Below are 19,904 nucleotides of genomic sequence, written 5' to 3'. Positions count from 1 at the left end.
TGTAAACTGATATGTGTGTTCCCTGCATAGATACACTCTAAAAATACATAGCAAGTAAAGAGAGCCAAAACACCCCCATGGAGGGGTAGGGTTTCCCTATCCTATTTTGTCAGGAGCTAGGGTTTCACTATGCACGTAGCAGTTTCAAACAACCTACGATCGGGTAAGCAACCTGTCCTAATTTGGAATGGTCACTATGGATTCCGATATGCACTAGGTAGAATGGTCGAAAAGGGTGCCCCGGTAAAAACCGGGGTTTGTGTTCCCATACTGTCAGAGCCCACAACCGGTCAACCTTATGGCATGTTTTGACAAAGTCAAGCCTCCGGCAAACCGTTCAGGAATGGCAGATGGCAAACATGGTGTCCTAGGCGCACCAATGCACATGCAATGCAAAGAGACACATAAATGAAATCAAAACAGGATATCATGAGTTCGAGTCAAGCTCTCTAAACTCCCCAGTGGAGTCGCCAGAAACTGTAGACGCGCCCTTGGGCCTTACTATAGTTCGGACTCAATTTGTGTCACGGTTCTTAATCTGAACCAAAGAGTCCAAATCCGGCAAATTATTTTGAGAAAAATAGATTTTGAAAGAAGTGCCAAACATGGACTGCTTTGCCAGATATAGAGTTGCCACCTAAATATTTTATTTTGGGAAATTTAGGAAACCCTGACTCGGTGCCAAAGGCCACGTGTCCGTCATCACCAAAGTTGCCTCGGCTCGGGAACTTGGGTAAGATTGGGGAAGGTCAGCTATGAGCACCCCCTCTCGTCTGATCCGAAGATCGGCCTCTACTAACCGTGATATCCGTTTTTGAAAACGTTATGTGTTCTTATTTCGGTTATTAGCCTAGAATTACTATGTTATGCGCACAGCAAACAAGTATAGACCAAATCGCCTAAATTGGAACAAAACATTTCATGCTTGTTTTGAAAAACAATTTGAAATTTGCTACTCGCAGGTAGGCTAAAGCACGGATTTCAACGAGTTGTTCCAACTCAAACAACCCAACCTTCACCCACAGGCATTCAAGCAGTTATATCACATAAGCAGCTAGCCTCATGGTAATCATGCTATCATGCTGACATTCACACTCATGCGAGATGCTAAAGTATAAAAAATACTTACAATGTACTCCGAGCCAAGACAAGAACATGTTAGCAATCAATGCATGATCCAAGTCCATGTTAAGTGGCTAATGCAACGCATACAGAATGCAATCTAGAATAGGCTCAGCTAATCTAAGGATGACATGTGAAAATGCACAGATAGCATGTATTCAAGTTAGATTTGAAATACTTTATGCAGTTAGCATGATGCGCCGAGCCTGGTGCATGCAAGACTAATGAATGATGCACGCATGCATAGCATAAGGTATGCTAAAGTAAACATGTCCTAATACTAACCATCAAAAGCAGGTAAGTAAAAAGGAGAAAGAAGTGGGGGTTGGAAGACATGCACACACGCACTCACACTTGTTACAGATTTGTCCTCGCTCGGAGGGACCGAAAGAATAATACAAGTTAATTAACCTACAAGCTAATTAAATATTACAGAATAATTAAATTAATTAAGCAAATTAATTAATCTAATTTAAGCAATAAACAACCTCGGGAAGAGGGTCCAATGCGATGCGTGCTCGATTCCGCTCGGATGTCACTGCCATGCACAAGCTGCCTCTGCTTTGACTATTCTGCTTCTCTAAAGACTGCACAAGTCCCAGGGTTGCTTCTTTGAGTGTTGTAGAACACCACCGGCTGAGGGAATTGGTCACCGGCCATGGGTAATGGTCACCGGCCATAAATTAATCCATCGGCTGCTTGTGGATGGCCGGTCGGCACTTAAGATGGCCAGCCGGCCAAATCTTCCTGCAAAAACTGGTTTGACAGCAACAGAGAACAGAACTTGGCATGGCAATGCATTTCAAGCAATGTATGCACCAACCACACTTCTTATCATATTTATGACTCAAAGGAGGATGGGCCTCGATTCTCGGGCCACCAATCACGCATTTCCATGCATGATGGCCCAAAGAATCAAGTGTGCATGTTGATATGGAACGCAATGCACATAATCAAGCAAATTGAACTCAACCTCTATCACAAGTAATTCAAGAGGCAAAGCATGCATGCCAATGCAATGCAATCCTAAGCATGTCGACTAGTATGCAAAATGGACAATGCAAGCAAGCAATGCATATTAGACGCACAACCTAAAGAAACATGTAAGACATGAAGAAATGCAACCTATAAGCGTGCAAGATGTAATCTAAACATACAAGTATGCAAGGCATGCAACATCATACAAATATGACCAAGCATGCGACAACACACAAGGTAAGCATGCAACACATGCTAAGGGAGGGACTTACACTAATTAGACAGCCCTAAACTAGGTCCAAAACAGTGGCCAATGCTATGGAAGTGAGGTCCAAAAACACACACACATGCATGCAAATACGGTCCAATTCCTAAGCATAAAGGGACAACTTCTAAGCACACTTAAAAGGAGGTAAACATGGACAATTAGCATGCAAGGTAAGCTCTGAAAATCATGTCAAAGATGATGCCAAATCAAGCAAACAAGACAAGCATGGTATGCAATTGGTCCAAGTACTCAAGGCAAGATAAGGATGTATTGAACTACTCTTAACAAAACCGAACATGGCATATATTAAATGATCAAAAATAGAGTTTTAACATATTAAAACAAAGCCAACAACACATCTAGGTGGCATCTAAATGGCTCAAATCCAAAAGCATGCATAGTTGCCAAAACATGGAGCGTACAACACAAGCTTTCAAGGCATCAAAGAGGCATCAAAGGCAAACATACAAGCATGTCATGGGGACTGAAATGATGCCATAAGTGGTGCCAAACCACTAAAATAAATCAAACAATGCATACTCAACACTTCACATACTTAAAGCCTACAAGCTAACAATGCAAAGGAGCTATGCAATACATGTTATGGTTGACCAAAACAACCAAAAACAGACCTTAAACATGACAAAATAAGTATAAAAGCTTCACAAAGCTAGGCTAAAAGCATGCTTGAACAAGGGTTAAAACCTAGATGCATGTTAAGGCTACAATATGGCATTACAAGACATGTATGCTAAACAAGCAAGGTGTGTCCAAACCAACTAAAAACAGAGGCATATTATGACATAATAAGCATGAAAATCAGCTAAGTCATGGCCAACACACACTTAGACTAGATGCTCCCTTAAGAGGCAAAAAGCGGCTCTTTTCAAGGACAACAAGGAGAGGGGGTGGCCCTCTCCTTCCTAGGACCTCAAGGCACCATCGTCATCACTAAAATCCCTCAAGATTTCAGTGGTGAGGAGGCCCAAACACAATGGTCCCGGAGCTCAACCAAAATGGCACAAAATGGAGCCTTTCAAGGCTTGAGAGGGGTCAAACCACCCCCAAAGCTTAAAGCAACCTTAACCAACTATTTAGAGCACTAAAAATCAGAACTTTTATATGTTATACACAAAGCTCAAAAACGGATGCAAGGTAGGCAAAAATGCAATGCAAAAATGGGGAATAAAGGGACAAGTTTCTTACCCTTGTAGACCCTCTTCACCAATGGTGAACCAGCTGGTTCTTCAAGCTCAAACCAGCTCCACAACTCCAAAAACAACCCTCAAGGGCCTCAGCTCCAAGAAAAGGTGTGATGGTGGGTGTTTGTGCAAAAAAATGAGACTAAACACACATTAAACACAAGAGAGAGAGAGATATAGAGATAGAGGATATATGTAAACCCTAACCCTAAATCTTAAGCTCTGAAAATGTTGTCTAAAATTGTCTAACCCCAGAACAAGAGAGAAAAGGTTCTCTTTTATAAACAATTGGCCTTGTAAAGCTTCTAAAGGAAGCTAACAAGAGGGCAATCCCTCCATACACGTGTATGGAGGAGGGGACAGTGTATGCCAGCTGCACAAAAATATCTGCAAAAGCAGATGCACAGTAGTCGGCCGGCCAAAAATGCAATTGACCAAAAAAAGATAGCCGGCCGGCCAATCATTTGACCGGTGGCAACAAAACACAGCCGGTGGCCTCAAGCCATGGCCGGTGGAGTGTGGGGGTGGCCCACAAGCCATTCCCTGCCCCTCCAAGGCAAAGCACAAGTGTTTGGTGCAAAACCAGACACAAAACAAGCGAGTCGAGAGATCCTGAGGCAAGGCGCGTAGCCGAGACCTCCGGGAACTCAAGACGAACACAAACATGGATGATCACCGAGTGTTCAAGCGGTGAGGTCCAAGTCTTGAGGACGGTCAAAAATGGGGTGTCTACATGTCGCGAGAAAGAACTTCTTGTTTTCGGGTGCTGTTAGAAGTGGTCCTACTATGTCCAAGCCCCAGATTGCGAAGGGCCATGGGCTGGTTAGTGGTAGGAGCTCTCTAGCTGGCTGATGTATTTGGTGTGCAAACTTTTGACATTTCTCGCACTTCTTTACATACTTATCTGAGTCTGCTTGCATGTAAGGCTACCAGTATCCTTGCGAAATGGCTCTGTAAGCTAACGATCTTCCTCCTTGGTGGCTTCCGCACACCCCTTCGTGTATTTCGAACAAGAATGCTTCGACTTTGCTGGGGTGAACACACTTTAAATAAGGTCCTGAGAATGATTTTTTGTACAATGCCATAGAAGGGGAGAGCCAAAATCGCTGCGACTTTGCTCTAATTTTGTTGGCTTCCTTCTTTTCTTCTGGTAAGATGCCATCTTTTAAGAATAGTATGATGGGATCCATCTATGAGGGGCCTAGTTCGGCGCAACATACCTCTTCTGCTTTGGGCTCTTCAATGCTTGGTCTTGGTAAGTAGTCAATTAACAACGGATGAGGGATGGATGTATCTGCCATTGAAGCAAAGCCTGCTAGTTCGTCTGCTCTGCTGTTTTCCTCCTTGCTAATCTGTTCTATCCTAACTACTTCAAATTTCTTGATCTCTTTTCTGACTAAGTCTTGATACTTAGTCATCCTGTCATCCTTTGCCTCGTAGTCGCCTGAAATTTGGTTTACCACCAGTTGTGAGTCGCTGTAAACCATTAGCTCGGTGGCCTTCATGTAGGATGCTAATTTGAGACCTGCAAGAAGCGCTTCATACTCCACTTCATTGTTTGATGCTGGGAATCCAAGGTTGACTGCTTGCTCCACAACTAGGCCGTCTGGTGAGATGAAGACTATGCCAAGTCCTGCACCATGCCGGTTGGATGCTCCATCCACAAAGAGCTTCCACATCCCTCCGACGAACAATTTCCAACAAGTGGAGGGATCAGATGATACTGTGGGGTCAAGAATGTCACTGGTGTTTTCTTCAAGGTCCATACTTGTTGTCTGCCCCTCGCTATCTGATTGAACCAAGTCTTTATTTGTTGGTGAGACTTGGCTTGGTGTAGCATGGTTCGTTTCTACCTTGCTCTCTTTACTCTGGTCTGCCTTGGGGTCCGATTGAGTATCCTGCACCAGGGGTTGTGCTATTCCGGCGTCAACTTCCATCCCTAGTTCGGTTGTATTAGTCAGGTTGACTGGGTAGATATGATGACTTCTAGGAGTAAATTCTGCGACAAAGTCTGCCAAAGCTTGGGCCTTTATTGCGGTTTTGGGTTGGAACTTGATGTCGAATTGTCCCAGCTCTACTGCCCACTTCAAGATTCGCCCAGAAAAGTTCGCTCTCTCAAACAAAGCTTTTAATGGGAAAGCTGTAAGGACGACTATGGTGTGGGCGTGGAAGTAGTGCGACAACTTCCTTGAGGCCATCATTAAGTCCAAGGTCAGTTTTTCCAGTGGCAAGTACCTTGTTTCGGCGCCCAGCAATGTTTTGCTGACATAATAAATGGGCAGATGTTGGATTCCTTCTGCACGGACCAATACTGCGCTAATTGCGTGCTGAGAGACTGCCAGGTACAGAAAAAGTTCTTCTCCAGGTATTGGGGTGACAAGCAGTGGTGGAGAAGACATGTATTCCTTCAAGTTTTCCAGAGTGCGGTCTTATTCTTCGTCCCACTCGAACTTGGCTTTCAATGCTAGAAAAAATGGTCGTAGTCTGTTTGACGACCGGCTAATAAATCGGTTGAGTGCGACTACCATGCCGGTGAGATACTGCACTTCTTTTACTGAGTTAGGCCTCTCCAGTTCCTGAATAACTTTGATCTGGGAGGGGTCTGCCTCTATACCCTAGTTGGTCACCAGGAAGCCCAGGAATTTGCCAGATCCTACACCGAACGCGCATTTAGATGCATTAAGGCGCAACCTGTATCTCTTCAGAATCTGGAACATCTCACCTGGGTCCCTTAGATGGTCATTCTCATCCTTGCTTTTGACCACCATATCGTCGATGTAAGCTTCCATTGTTCTGCCTAATAACGGCTCAAACATCTTGGTAACTATTTTTTGGAATGTTGCCCCTGTGTTCTTTAGGCCAAAGGGCATGACCTTGTAGCAATACAGTCCTCTTGGAGTTGTAAAGGACGTGACCTCCTGGTCTGGTTCGTACATGGCGATCTGATGGTAGCCTCTGTATGCATCCAGAAAGCTAAGTCGGTTGTGCCCCGCCGTTAGGTCTACCAATTGATCTATCCGTGATAGGGGGAAGCTGTCCTTTGGGCATGCTTTGTTGACTGTCTTATAGTCGACGCAGACACGCCATTTGCCATTCTTTTTTGGCACCACGACTGTGTTAGAAATACATCTGGGGTAGTGCACCTCTCTGATAGCTCCTGCCTCTAGCAGATTTCCCAATTCTTCCGCCACTATTTCGGCATGGTGGAGTACCGATCTGCGAGTGCGTTGAATGATTGGTCTGGCGGATGGGTGAACATTGAGTTGGTGACATATGAAGTTTGGATCAATGCCTGGCATGTCGTAGGGAGTCCAGGCGAACACTTCGATGTTAGAGGTCAAGAATTCCAAGACCTCTAATCTCTCAGTGCTGGATAACGACGAACCGAGCAAAAAGAACTTATCCAGGTTATTTTCATCTATTCTTACCTCTACCAAGTCTTCCACCGCTTTTTGATCAGCTGCTTTGCCAACATCTGCGAATAGTTCATTGCTCTCAGGTTCTTCTACCGAATGAACATATCCCTTGGCAGCGCGGCTGCCATTAACCGTGACAAAGCATTGCTTGGACATAATTTGGTCTCCAAAGACCTCTTTAATTACCCTGGCTTCGTTGGGGAACCGCATTACTTGATGGTAGGATGATGCTACTGATTTCATGGCATGGAGTCACGTTCTTCCCAAGACTATGCTGTAAGTGGAAGGGACCTTCAACACCCAAAATTCCAGTTGTTTTGTCACGCTTCCTGTCTTGACTGGCAGGATAATTTTGCCGATTGGCCATTCTAGCATTGAGTTGAATCCGATCAGGGGGGATACAGCTGGTGCCAGGTCTTTGTCCTCCAATTTCAGTTGTTTGAAGTTGTCGTAGTACATTATCTCACACGAGCTACCTTGGTCTATCAGAATTCGCTTGACGTCGTAGTCCTTGACGCGGAGGGTGACGACTAGTGCATCGTTGTGAGGGTAATATATTCTTTCCAAGTCCTTGTCTGAAAAAGACATGACGTTTGTGGCCTCCGTTCTTCCTTTCCTCATTGTGGGTTGCGCACTTAGAACCTCCCTTAAGTGCTCAGCCTTTTTGATCATGCCCCTGAGCTCACATACGTGCTCAGGTTCGCATATCCCATGTATTACGTTTATCACGCCTTGAGGTGGGGCGTTGATTGGCATTCTGTTCCGGTGGTTGTCATTTTGGGGGGCTGGCTGCGCCCCTTCTTCAATGTATTTGTCCAGGTGACCGGCCACCACCAACTCCTCTAGATGTTGTCTCAATGGTGTACAATTTTCAGTGCGGTGCCCCTTTTCTTTATGGAAGGTGCATCGTGATCTTTCGTCGTAGTCCTTCTGAGCCTCTCCTAGCTTGGCAGGCCATCTGACGAAAGGTTCATCGCGTATCTCGCTTAGAATCCGGTAGATTGGCTTTTTGAATACTGTGGTAATGGCAGTACGGACTCTTAACCATCTTTTATCTTGGTCTTCTCCGTTGTCCCACCTGCCTTGTCCGTTTTTGTTTAGACGTTCTACCGCGTTGAACTTTGCCGCGGTCTTTTTATCTGGTATTGCCGTCGTGCTAGACTTTGCTTTAGCACGGGCGCCATCTTCTTCAACCCGAATGTGCTGGTGTACCATCGTGAGAGCCGGTGTCATAGTGATTGAGTCCCTTAGTCTGTTCCTGACTGGAAGGCCTCTTTTGTACTGTGCGATGGCGAGATTGGTGGGGCAGTCCCCAATCTGGTTGAAGGTCTCCTAGTAGCGGCTATTGTAGGATTTTAATGACTCTTTTTCGCCCATGTCGATGGAGAGCAGTTGATCAATTTCCACCGAGGTTTTGGTGTTCGTTCTGAACCTTGTTACGAACACCTCCGCCAATTGCGCTCAGGAGGTTATGCTGCCTTCTGGAAGTTTTTCGAACCAAGTCAAGCCTAGGTCACCAAGGCTTGATGGGAAGAGGATGCACATCAAAGCCTCGTTTCGTCGATATACCGCCATAACCTGGCGGAAGTGGCTTAGGTGCATGTAAGGGTCTGTCTTCCCTTCGTACGCGGTAAATTTAGGCTGGATGAAGCCTGAGGGTAATCATGCGTTCTCAATTGTCGGAACGAACGATGAGCTATGTAGTCTTGCCAATGCTTTATTTGTTGGTTCGTAGGCAAGGTGTGGTACTGGCATTCCAACCTCGACGCTTCCATGCGTTCGAGGAGCCAATCGCCGAAGGGCTGAAAATCTGTGTGGGTCGCGTGCCCTGGCATCCTCCTTCTGTCGCGCCCTTTCTTCAAGCACGGTCCATAAGTCGGACGATCTAGGCAATTCCGTCTGCCTGGATGATGTTTGGTGCGAGTGTGAGGGCCGATAGGTACTTCCCTCTGTGTAAGACCTTAGTGATCTTGTTCTCTCAGACCTGGAGTAACGAGTTCTGGAAGTCCCTGATTGAGTGTCGCTCGTCCTGAGGCTTCTACTCTCTGCTTGCGATGTCATGGTATGCCTGCTACGATCTTCTGAGTGACGAGGAGGCGCATTGCCTTTGCGCCCCTCTCTTGTCGCCACCCATTTTCCCTTGATCTGGTGCTTCATGGCCTCCATGTCCGCCGCCATCTTCCTTATTAATTCATCTTGCTCCTTCACGCGGTCCTCCAGAACTTGAGGATGAATCCTCCGTCTTTGTCTGTCAGGACTTTGTGAACGAGAGTGACGGGGGCTGTTAGTCCGCCTCTTCCCCCTTGCAACCCTCTTGGGATTCTGTCACTGTGGTCCAAGTCCGCCATGGGAGGGATAGAAGGTAGGCCTTCGCGCCTTGCACCCCCCTCTGGTGTTTGTCCGTTGATGGCGGACTGCGGCAAATCTTCGTTGTGCGCCATTGCTTCTAAAGAGGAAAAGCTTGATCAAGAGGTTTTGTTCTAGTCTAATCTTCCCATAGACGGCGCCAATTGTACGGGCACGAAATATTCTTCCCGTATAATACTGTTAATCAAGATTGCGCTCCTCCGTACGTCGTCGCTTTATTCCCTGAAAACACAAACGTGAGCTAGCCGGCGGGTGTGTGCCGGATACCTCTCTGATGCCTAAGTCAGCAAAATAGACAAATAGACAAAAAGCTCTGTGTATTCGAGAATCAAAAGTTGTGTTACCTCTCCATAGGTGATGTTGTGAGCTTTTATAGGTTCCGTGTGGCACAATCCTACTAGGACTCTTACTCCTCCATGTAGAGTCCTCCTAGGAGTCATACTCCCGAAAGATAATGCTTATCCTTCAACACCCTCCTCACTGCTTAAACCAAGTGAGATGGTTTTACCATGGTCGAACTCCAATATGACCGAGGTAAGCATGCCTATGCTAAGCCGCAGACTAGATTGAGCTAACTTTAGCTCGGCTCTTCCATTCACTGCTCTTACCCCGGTTTCTCCCAGTGCTAACCATGGTATGTCTAGACCGGGATAACCAATACCGTGGTCCCGACCGGGATAACTTCATGTGTGACGACCGAGCTTACCGTAAGCCCTTTGAGACCGGAGTAACTTCAAGCCTCTTTTGGACCGGAGTAACTTCAAGCCTCTTTTGGACTGGAGTAACTTTATGGCCTTTTTACTCAACCCTTCGTACTGTGCCCCATAACGACCCATTACCCAGCTCGGCCTAATTTTCATATAAATTACCCTCTCATATCTCAATATGTATCTCTATATTAATATAATCATTAATACATATATCTCAATATCTATCTCTATATCTCAATATTAATGATTATATTGGTCTATGAGGTCGATTTCTTTTCAAGTAGGCCTGTGTCTATTTGTAATTAGATTGGACCATACTGTCGGGTCCCATGGGGTCACCATGTAACCCATATTGATAATTTAAACTGTTCAACATGTAGGACTTGTCAAATTTTTAATATTTGTAATTTGTATAATGAGTGAGATAAATAATAATGTCATAACTAGTGTTGGTACACTAGTTAGTATACTAATTGGTACATGTAGCGCCACCGATATATATATATATATATGTACATTAATACAATAACTAATACATTAATAAGAAATATTATGGTACACACCCTTCAAAGGGTGTGCACAATATGTACATTATAATTAAAAAGAAAAATTGTATAATTTTAATTTTTTGAATTATAACTTAAAAAAAGAAAAAGAGAAATGTCATAATTAAACATAACATGAGACATAACTAAAATAATTTCATAATTAAATAAGAAAATTAATCATAACTAAATAAGAAAATGACATAACTAAAGATGCATATGATACATCTTTTTAATGAGGTGTATATTAGAATTTCCCTACATTAATATATTTAGAAAAAATTACAAATCAATTGTATTCTAAAAAAATAATTACAAGTTTATGAAAATATTTATGACATTAATAACTAAAATTTGTAAGAATTATCAATAATTTGATTTTTGTTTTTCTAATTATACACTAACTTATTATTGAGCAATCAAATACAACAAAATTATTTTTTGAAAAAAAATATTATATAGAAAAAATTTCTGCTAAAAAAGAGAACAATATTAGAAATACCAAAAAAAATGTTAAACATTATGCAAGTAATGTTAAGGATAGAGGGCTTCGTTTGGGAACAGACTTTTTTAGTAACTTTTTAGTTTTTTAACTAAAATGTGATGCAAAAAAAAAAAAAAAAAAAACTAGTATGTTTTTGCAAAAAGATGTGTAAAAAGTTGAGAGAAAAGGAAATCTTTGATTTTTTTGATGTGAGTTGTTGATTTTTTGGTTTTTTTAATAACTTTTTGACTAAAAAAGTCACTTGCCAAACAAGGCCTAAACACAAATATCTCACAAATGGTGGGTCCTACACATGAGTCTTGCATTATGTGGGTCTCACTTCTTGTGAGATGTCTTTGGGACTGTTTGGGAAGTGATTTGGCCGGCTATTATAGCCTAAAAAAATTTTTTAGCCAAAAAGCCATTTTGCAAGCTTTTTCAAAAAAAAAAAAAAAAAAAAAAAAAAAAAAAAAGAGGCCTGCACAGCGGTAGTGTAGGCTGTCAGCTACCAAAATTATTCCCATCAATGGTAAATTACGTTTTAACCCTTGACAACAATTTAAAAAAATATATTTTTAGGGGTAAATTTGTCATTCTAATTTTAAACATCATTTCAACACATTTTCCAATACAACAACCCAAATAAAATTCATCTCAACTTCCCAAACACAAAAACTAAAATAGCCTACTAAAATAGCCAAAAAACCAAATAGCCTACTAAAATAGCCACTTCCCAAACGAGGCCTTTGTCTCATTATGTATTTAGTCATCAATAAACTAGACTTATATTATATGGGTCCCACAACTATATGAATATTTTTTAATATATTTGATAATTTATTTTGAGTCTCTAACAATAAATAAATAAAAAAATCACTTAATTGATTTTATTAGGGGGATTACTCATCAATGGTAGTCAAAAAAATTATTTACAAAAATATGATAAACAAAGTTGTCGTTTGGCAAAAATATTTTTAGTTGACGTGGCAGAGTTGGAACATTTTTAACTTAAGATTAAAAAGTTTGTTTGAGTTGATTTTTTTGAATTTTTTTTTTATTTTACTTTTGCGAGTGAAAAAGTGAAATAATTATAATTTAAATATAATATTTTATTTTATGAATTTTTTAATCCATTTTATCATTTAGTGGCTATTTTAGCCCCACCTGACTTTGCCAAATGAAGTCATAATAAATACTAATAACTGAAATTATCAACTTTCCAGCTAATGTGTAATAATTTTGAAAAGATTTATGCAAGGGATCTCAAATAAATTACCAAATAAATTATTAAATCTTTTACATGAGTGTGGGATCTACACAATACCAAATAAATTATCAAATCTCTCACATGAGTGTGAGATCCACAGAAATCACATGTGAGTGGGTTCCACACCCATGTAAAAGATTTGATAATCTATTTAATAATTTATTTGGGAGTCATACCATTTCTTTCTGAATTGTAATTTCTCCATTTTCTTATCCTACACTATATAAACCTCTAAAAACCCATGAAATTTCATATTCAGCTATCACTTCCTCCTACACACACACACGCAGACTCACACACACAAACACATTGAGTAGAGAGAAAACAAAGAAAGGGCTCTGAGAAAATGGACCACCTCCACCGACACATCCTCCTAGTAACATACCCAAGCCAAGGCCACATCAACCCATCCCTCCAATTCGCCAAACGCCTTGTTAGAATGGGCGTCAAGGTCACCTTGGCAACACCATTCTCCGCCATCAACCGCATGACCAAAACCACCACCACCCCTACTCCGTCACAAGGCCTAACCATTACGGGCTTCTCCGACGGCTGCGATGATGGCTACAAACCCGGTCGCGATGACCTTGCCCACTACATGTCCGAGCAGCGTCGGCACGGTTCAGAAGCTGTCAAACAACTCATCACAGCGACCGCAGACAGAGGCCAGCCTTTCACCCGTGTGGTCTACACCACCCTCCTCCCCTGGGTTGGCCGTGTCGCAACTAGCCTTCACTACCCATCCACATTTCTCTGGATTCAACCCGTCACCATTTTAGATATCTACTACTATTACTTCAATGGTTATGCTAATTCCATTAAACCCAATTGTAAGAATGATCTCTCATTGTCTATTGAATTGCCAGGATTGCCAATTATGTCTAGTCGTGACCTTCCCTCGTTCTTTCATCCATCAAACGAGCACGATTTTGCGCTTCAGATATTTAAAGATCATTTAGATGTACTTGATCAGCAAACAAACCCGACAGTGCTGGTAAATACTTTTGAAACATTGGAGTCGGAGGCACTACGGGCCATTGAGAAGATCAGGTTTGTTGCGGTGGGACCACTAATTCCGTCAGCTTTCTTGGATGGGAAGAATCCTTCTGACACTTCTTTTGGCGGTGACCTGTTTCAAAAATCAAGAGATTATATTGAATGGTTGGATTCGAAGGCGGATGGGTCTGTGGTTTATGTATCATTTGGAAGCATTTCTGAGCTTTCGAAGCAACAATTGGAGGAGATTGCAAAGGGATTGCTAGAAAGCCATCGACCATTCCTGTGGGTGATACGGCCAAACGAGAATGGTGAGAAGAAAGACGAAGATAAGTTAAGTTGCGAAGAGGAATTGGAAAAACAAGGGATGATAGTGCCGTGGTGTTCTCAAGTGGAGGTTCTTTCGCATCCGTCTTTGGGGTGTTTCGTGACTCATTGTGGGTGGAATTCTACGTTGGAGAGCTTGGTTTGCGGGGTTCCTGTGGTGGCCTTTCCACAGTGGACTGATCAATCGACGAATGCAAAGCTTATGGAAGATGTTTGGAAGATCGCAGTGAGGGTGACAGAAAATGAAGAGGGATTAGTAAAAGGGGGAGAGTTTGGAAGGTGTATAGAGATCGTGATGGGAAGCAGAGAGGAAGGGGAAGAAATGAGGAGGAATGCTAAGAAATGGAAGGGTTTGGCAAAGGAAGCTGCAATGGAAGGTGGATCATCGGACTTGAATCTCAAGGCTTTTCTCGATGAAATTTGAGATAGTCATTCATGAGAATGACGTATTGTACTTTTTCTCCTTCTTTCGAACAGGAATAAAATGTATGTCGGAAAGTCTGAGTTGTTTTTATTTTTTTTGTGTATTTTGTTATTAAAACTTCAAAAGGAAAAGGGGATGAATCATTATTGAAATTTAATTTTACTTGCTTGCTATATACATATATATATATTTTGTATATTGTACTTTTATTGTCGATCTCGCAGAGTAAAATTGTACCACATTTACTTTTACTTCCCCAACATAGCCTTCGTTCGGGTAGTGAGTTGACTTTTTAAACTATTTTAGTCTTGGTTAAAAAGTTTAGTTTTGGAAGAGTTTTTTGACTTTTTGACTTTTTTAACTTTTTTTTTGTGAGAGAAGAGTGCAATAATTATGGGTTAGATGTGATGTTTTGTTTATTATGACTAAAATAATTATCTTTTGTGACTGAAATAGTCCGAAACTAAATTGCCAAACGGAATAATTGATTTAAAAACCAAACCAAGAAATGAAATTTAATAATGTAAATGAATTTTGTGACTTAAACCTTTCGTAATTCAGTTAGAATCAACTAATGAAAATTTCTTGTACTGCACTGAGGCAATCACGGGAAATTATTCAATAATTCCAAAATATCACGTGGTTATACTTTAAATCAATCACTAATTATTTAGTCTTATGTTATTTTCTTATCATCAACATAAATCGTGGGCCTCTACTACCCTCTACTAATTAAAACCTTACAGAGTACCACGTATCCATATTTTCGAAATACTGAAAAATCACCTGGCAATCACAACATTAGATTTTGCTAAATGTAAATCTTATTAAATTCTGAATTGCTATTTAATCTTTACCTTCTGGTTTTTCTAAAGCTCTGAACTTGATTTTATATAAACTCTGAACTTGATTTTATATTTCAATATGAAGATTCACTGTTTTAATTGCTTGGTAGCATTTGCAGAGTTTGATTTATTTTTCTTTTCCAATATGTTTTCGTCACAAATTTCTAATGTTTGCTTGATAAGTTTGAATTTATTTATATATGTATCTTGCATACATATAGTTCAATAAGATAGTACCCCCATCTCGTTATATTCAATTTCCCCTGTCCCAATAAAGGGTCATGTACAAAAAAATAAAAAATAAATAAAATAAAGGAACATGTATACTGGTTATTTTCCTCTCTTAATGGACATGTTTAGCTAACAAAATTATTGTTGGAGAAAAATAGTTGAATAAGAAATTGCCTCATAAATGTGTATATAACTCACACATTTAAGGCTCATCAGTTTTACAAAATTGATTGGGCAGTTTTGCTAGCATTAGTTGACAGCCTTGATGGCTAGAGGCTCATCTCCTCTCCCCCATGGTGTATAAAACGAGGCCCTACTCCTTGAAAAGAGATATAGAATTTTTTTTTTGACATCCATACACTGTTAGTCTACTTCTCCTATAATTTTCTTCCTGAGAGAGAGTGCTGCCGTTGTCCGTTCGCTAAGATAATCAGAAGGTGCTTCTGTTGTAGCTGGTAAAAACCGTCGTATCTTGGGAAGTAGACACCGGAGTACCTCCAGCACCCAACGGTGAGGCAACGAATCTATTTTAAGGAGACTGTGGTGTCACACAGGCTTCGGTTTGCTTCCTTTAATCATTTTATATTTTATCTGTATTTTATTCACTATGTTATTTTTCCTGGGATTGAAGATTTGTTTTGTTCGTCTCATAATTTTGCGATATGCAATGTGAAATTATGTAATGTGAGTAGGTTTTCCCAACAAGCTTAAAATAGATTCGACGTTTATCATAGAATTAGATTAATAGATTCATAGGTGTGTGTAATAATTTTGCATGTAATTGGCCACTGGTAGTACTAGCGAGTTAATTGGTTTATTAGATGCATGTACACAGGGTTAAGCTTTTGATTTTGCCATTTTGTGTATGCTACTGTTGGGTCTTCCCGTGGCATGGAATAGGCCACTGCTATCAATAGGGAATTATCAATAGGGAAGAAGAGTTCCATTGGTGCAACATTAATTCACTATATTTTCTAATTAATTTATTAATTTATGGTGTACCGGTTCATGCCTTGTATTTCTAGATTTACATGCTTCTAGTTCACATGCTTCTAGTTTACAATATAAATTACATGTTCATTCGGGTTTAATTTTTAGTGTAATTTACATTTCTAGCATGTTTATTAGGTAGTAAATTTTCATGTAACTTGTACCTATTAATCTTTATTTTAGGTGTGGAGTTGTAAAGTTTATAACTTGCCTATATTTAAATTCATGTTAATTTCTCTAGAATTATTTGCATGTTAATCATGTCATTTGCAATTCTTGCCTAGTAATGTGATTTAAGTATTTAGGAGTTATAAAATGTTTGTAACTTGCGTCAATTAATTACATGTTTAGTGTACCATAAGTTCATATGTAACCTTTACCAATTTAAAATATGGTTTAATTATATTTAATTTAGGTCTGTAACTTATATAGTTAATTACATATTTATTATGTAATTAATTTTTTACAGTTTTTTTTTAGTTTAAATTCTAGATGTGTAACTTAAGGGTTGGCTTTAATATTTACTTACAGTTATTTATTAGTTTGTTTGCTAGTACCCTCCCCTTCAATCACTACTTTGCCAAAAGTAAAGAAAATCTGAGGGAGGTTTTGTTGTATTTTGCTGCTAACTCTTTATTGCAGAAATACCTATGGAAATGGAAAAAAATGATTAATTTGGACTAAATATTTAAAGCAATTGTTTGTTTGAGTGTTCATTTGTGGTTATTCACCAATATGTAAAGCACGTTTTATTTGCTTGTAATTATTATAGCAATTTTGTTGTAATTGCTTGTACAATTTGGAGCTTGGTGTGTTTAACCTAGTTCATCATTTGAAAAATTTAATTCTTAAAGTTGTTTCCCATGGACTAGGAGTCAACATGCTCTTGAAAGTTTTGTCCAAGGTTAACTGGGTTTTAAGTGGGACCGGTGTGACCCCTCCAGTTTTCCTGAAAACTTTCCTGACCATGTTCGATTCTAGGTTACGTGGTGAGACTAGTTTTGAATTAAATTTTCAATTGTGGGATTTTCTAGTGTTAAGTTTGATTTCTGGAAATACATAATAGTAAAAATTATGCTGTAATTTTTCAGAAATGGCAACTGTCTCTGATGCTGCTACTGCTGCTGCTAATGTTGGTGGGGATCCGAACCCCGAGGCGACTGGCTTGTCAACCCCAGCTGTGACCTCTGTGGTCAATCCTCCTGTTGTTACTCCGGCTGTTCCGGGAGGACCGCTCAATCATCACGAGCGCTCGGAGAAGTTCACGGGAGTGAATTTCAAGAGATGGCAGCAGAAGATGCTGTTTTATTTGACTACTCTAAGCCTTGTGAGGTTTCTGAGTGAAGATGTACCAGCCGTAGAGGAGAATAAGCAAGATAAACAAAAGCTCATGGCTTTGGACGCTTGCAAACAAGCAGACTTCTTATGCCGGAATTACATTTTGAACGGCTTGGCGGATCCGCTTTTCAACGTGTTCTATGCCAAGAAATTGGCTAAGGAGTTGTGGGATGCCTTGGACAAAAAGTACAAGACCGAGGATGATGGGGTAAAGAAATTTATCGTCGGCCGGTTCCTGGACTTCAAGATGGTGGACTCTAAAACTGTCCCGAGTCAAGTCCAAGAGTTCCAAGTGATTCTGCACGAGATACATGCAGAAGGGATGGTCCTAAGTGAGTCATTCCAGGCAGCTGCTTTGATTGAGAAGCTGCCTAACGGCTGGAAAGACTCCAAGAACTACTTGAAGCACAAACGAAAGGAGATGACAGTCGAAGAGCTTGTTGTCAGGCTCCGGATTGAAGAGGACAACAAGAAGAAAGGAGGGAGTACCTCCACTGTCAAAGCCAACATGGTTGAGCATGGCGAGTCCTCGGGGGCGAGGAAAAAACCATCGACAGGCAATAGCTCAAAGTTGGGGGCTAGAGGAGGAATCTCCAAAAGGCCAGCCTACAAGCCAAATGAGCCTACTTTTGGGTTCGATAGCAAATGCTTCAACTGTGGAAGTGACGGGCATCGGGCAGTTGATTGTCTGAAGAAGAAGCTCTACAGGAAAAACCCTCCCCAACACAAAAACCGGGCACATATGGCTAAAATGGAGGAATTGTCACACGCTGTGGATGACATGCATCTGTCAGCCGTCGTGCCAGAAGTGAACATGGTGGGGTCAAACCCGAGGGAGTGGTGGGTGGACACTGGGGCCACTCGTCATATTTGTGCAGAGAAGAGAATGTTCACAACTTTTGAGCCGGTTTCAAATGGGGAGAAGTTGTTTATGGGAAACTCTGCAACCTCAGCTGTTGAGGGTAAAGGCAAGGTGATCCTGAAGATGACTTCAGAAAAATAATTGACTTTGAACGATGTCCTTTTTGTGCCGGACATTCGTAAGAACCTTGTCTCAGGGTCTCTCCTAAGCAAGCATGGCTTCCGCATGGTGTTTGAATCAGACAACGTCGTGTTGACCAAGGGCGGGGTCTATGTAGGGAAGGGATATATGTCAGGTGGTATGTTTAAATTGAATGTAATGACACTTATCCCTAAGATTAATGAGAAAGTTTCTTTTTCTACTTATATGCTTGAGTCCCCTAATTTATGGTATGGTAGATTGGGTTATGTGAATTTTGACTCTTTACGTAGATTAATCAAGTTAGATCACACACCATTTTTCAAGATTAATCCACAACACAAGTGTGAAACTTGTGTAGAAGCAAAATTGGCAAGGTCTTTTTTTTCATTCTATTGAAAGAAGTACCCAGCCTTTGGGTTTAGTGCATAGTGATGTGTGTGACTTGAAAGTTGTACAATCACGTGGTGGCAACAAGTACTTCATCACTTTTGTTGATGATTGAACTAAATACTGTTATGTGTATTTGCTTAAAAGCAAAGACGAGGCTATTGACAAATTTATTCTTTTTAAGAATGAAGTTGAGAATCAATTAAGCCGGAAAATCAAGGCATTGAGAAGTGATCATGGTGGTGAGTATGAATCCTCGTTTGCCGAGACTTGTGCTCAATTTGGGATTATTCACCAAACTACAGCGCCTTATTCGCCTCAGTCAAATGGTGTTGCTGAGCGGAAGAACAGGACGCTAAAAGAGATGATGAATGCAATGTTGATAAGTTCTGGGTTGCCACAGAACTTATGGGGGGAAGCAATTCTCTCCGCGAATTATATTCTTAATAGAATACCACCGAAGAAAGTGGACAAGACTCCATATGAGTTGTGGAAAGGTCACAAGCCTTCATATAAATACCTACGAATGTGGGGGTGTCTTGCAAAAGTGGTGGCACCTACACCCAAGCGGGTTACGATAGGTCCGAAAATCGTGGACTGTATTTTCATTGGTTATGCACAAAATAGTAGTGCATATAGATTTCTTGTGCACAAGTCTGATATTTCAGATATACACAAGAATACTATCATGGAATGTAGAAGTGCATCTTTCTTTGAAGATGTATTTCCGTGTCGTCCCCAAGACAGGGTTCCGAGTTCCATGAAAGAAATAGATGATCACGAAGACGATCACATAGATGATCACATGGATGATCAAACAGCTGATCAAATAATTAATCAAGTAGATGATCAAGCTGATGAAGTAGATGAGCCAAGAAGGAGTAAAAGGGCTAGAACCACAAGGTCTTTTGGTCCAGACTTCTTGACTTATATGTTAGAGGGAGAACCTCGAACATTTCATGAAGTTGTGACTTCACCTGAAAGTCCTTTATGGAAAGAAGCAA

The 19,904-nt window shown here is 41.0% G+C and overlaps 1 pseudogene; it reads left to right on the top strand.

The window, feature by feature from the left end:
* Window positions 1–12,646: 12,646 nt before the first annotated feature.
* Window positions 12,647–14,173, top strand: LOC114312060 (crocetin glucosyltransferase, chloroplastic pseudogene; annotated as a pseudogene).
* Window positions 14,174–19,904: the final 5,731 nt, after the last annotated feature.

The sequence above is a fragment of the Camellia sinensis genome, chromosome 6 (genome assembly GCF_055761805.1).
Source record: "Camellia sinensis isolate YWXY chromosome 6, ASM5576180v1, whole genome shotgun sequence".
Taxonomy (NCBI): Eukaryota; Viridiplantae; Streptophyta; class Magnoliopsida; order Ericales; family Theaceae; genus Camellia; species Camellia sinensis.
The sequence above is the reverse complement of the archived record's forward strand: the minus strand, read 5'-3'. Positions and strand labels throughout refer to the sequence as shown.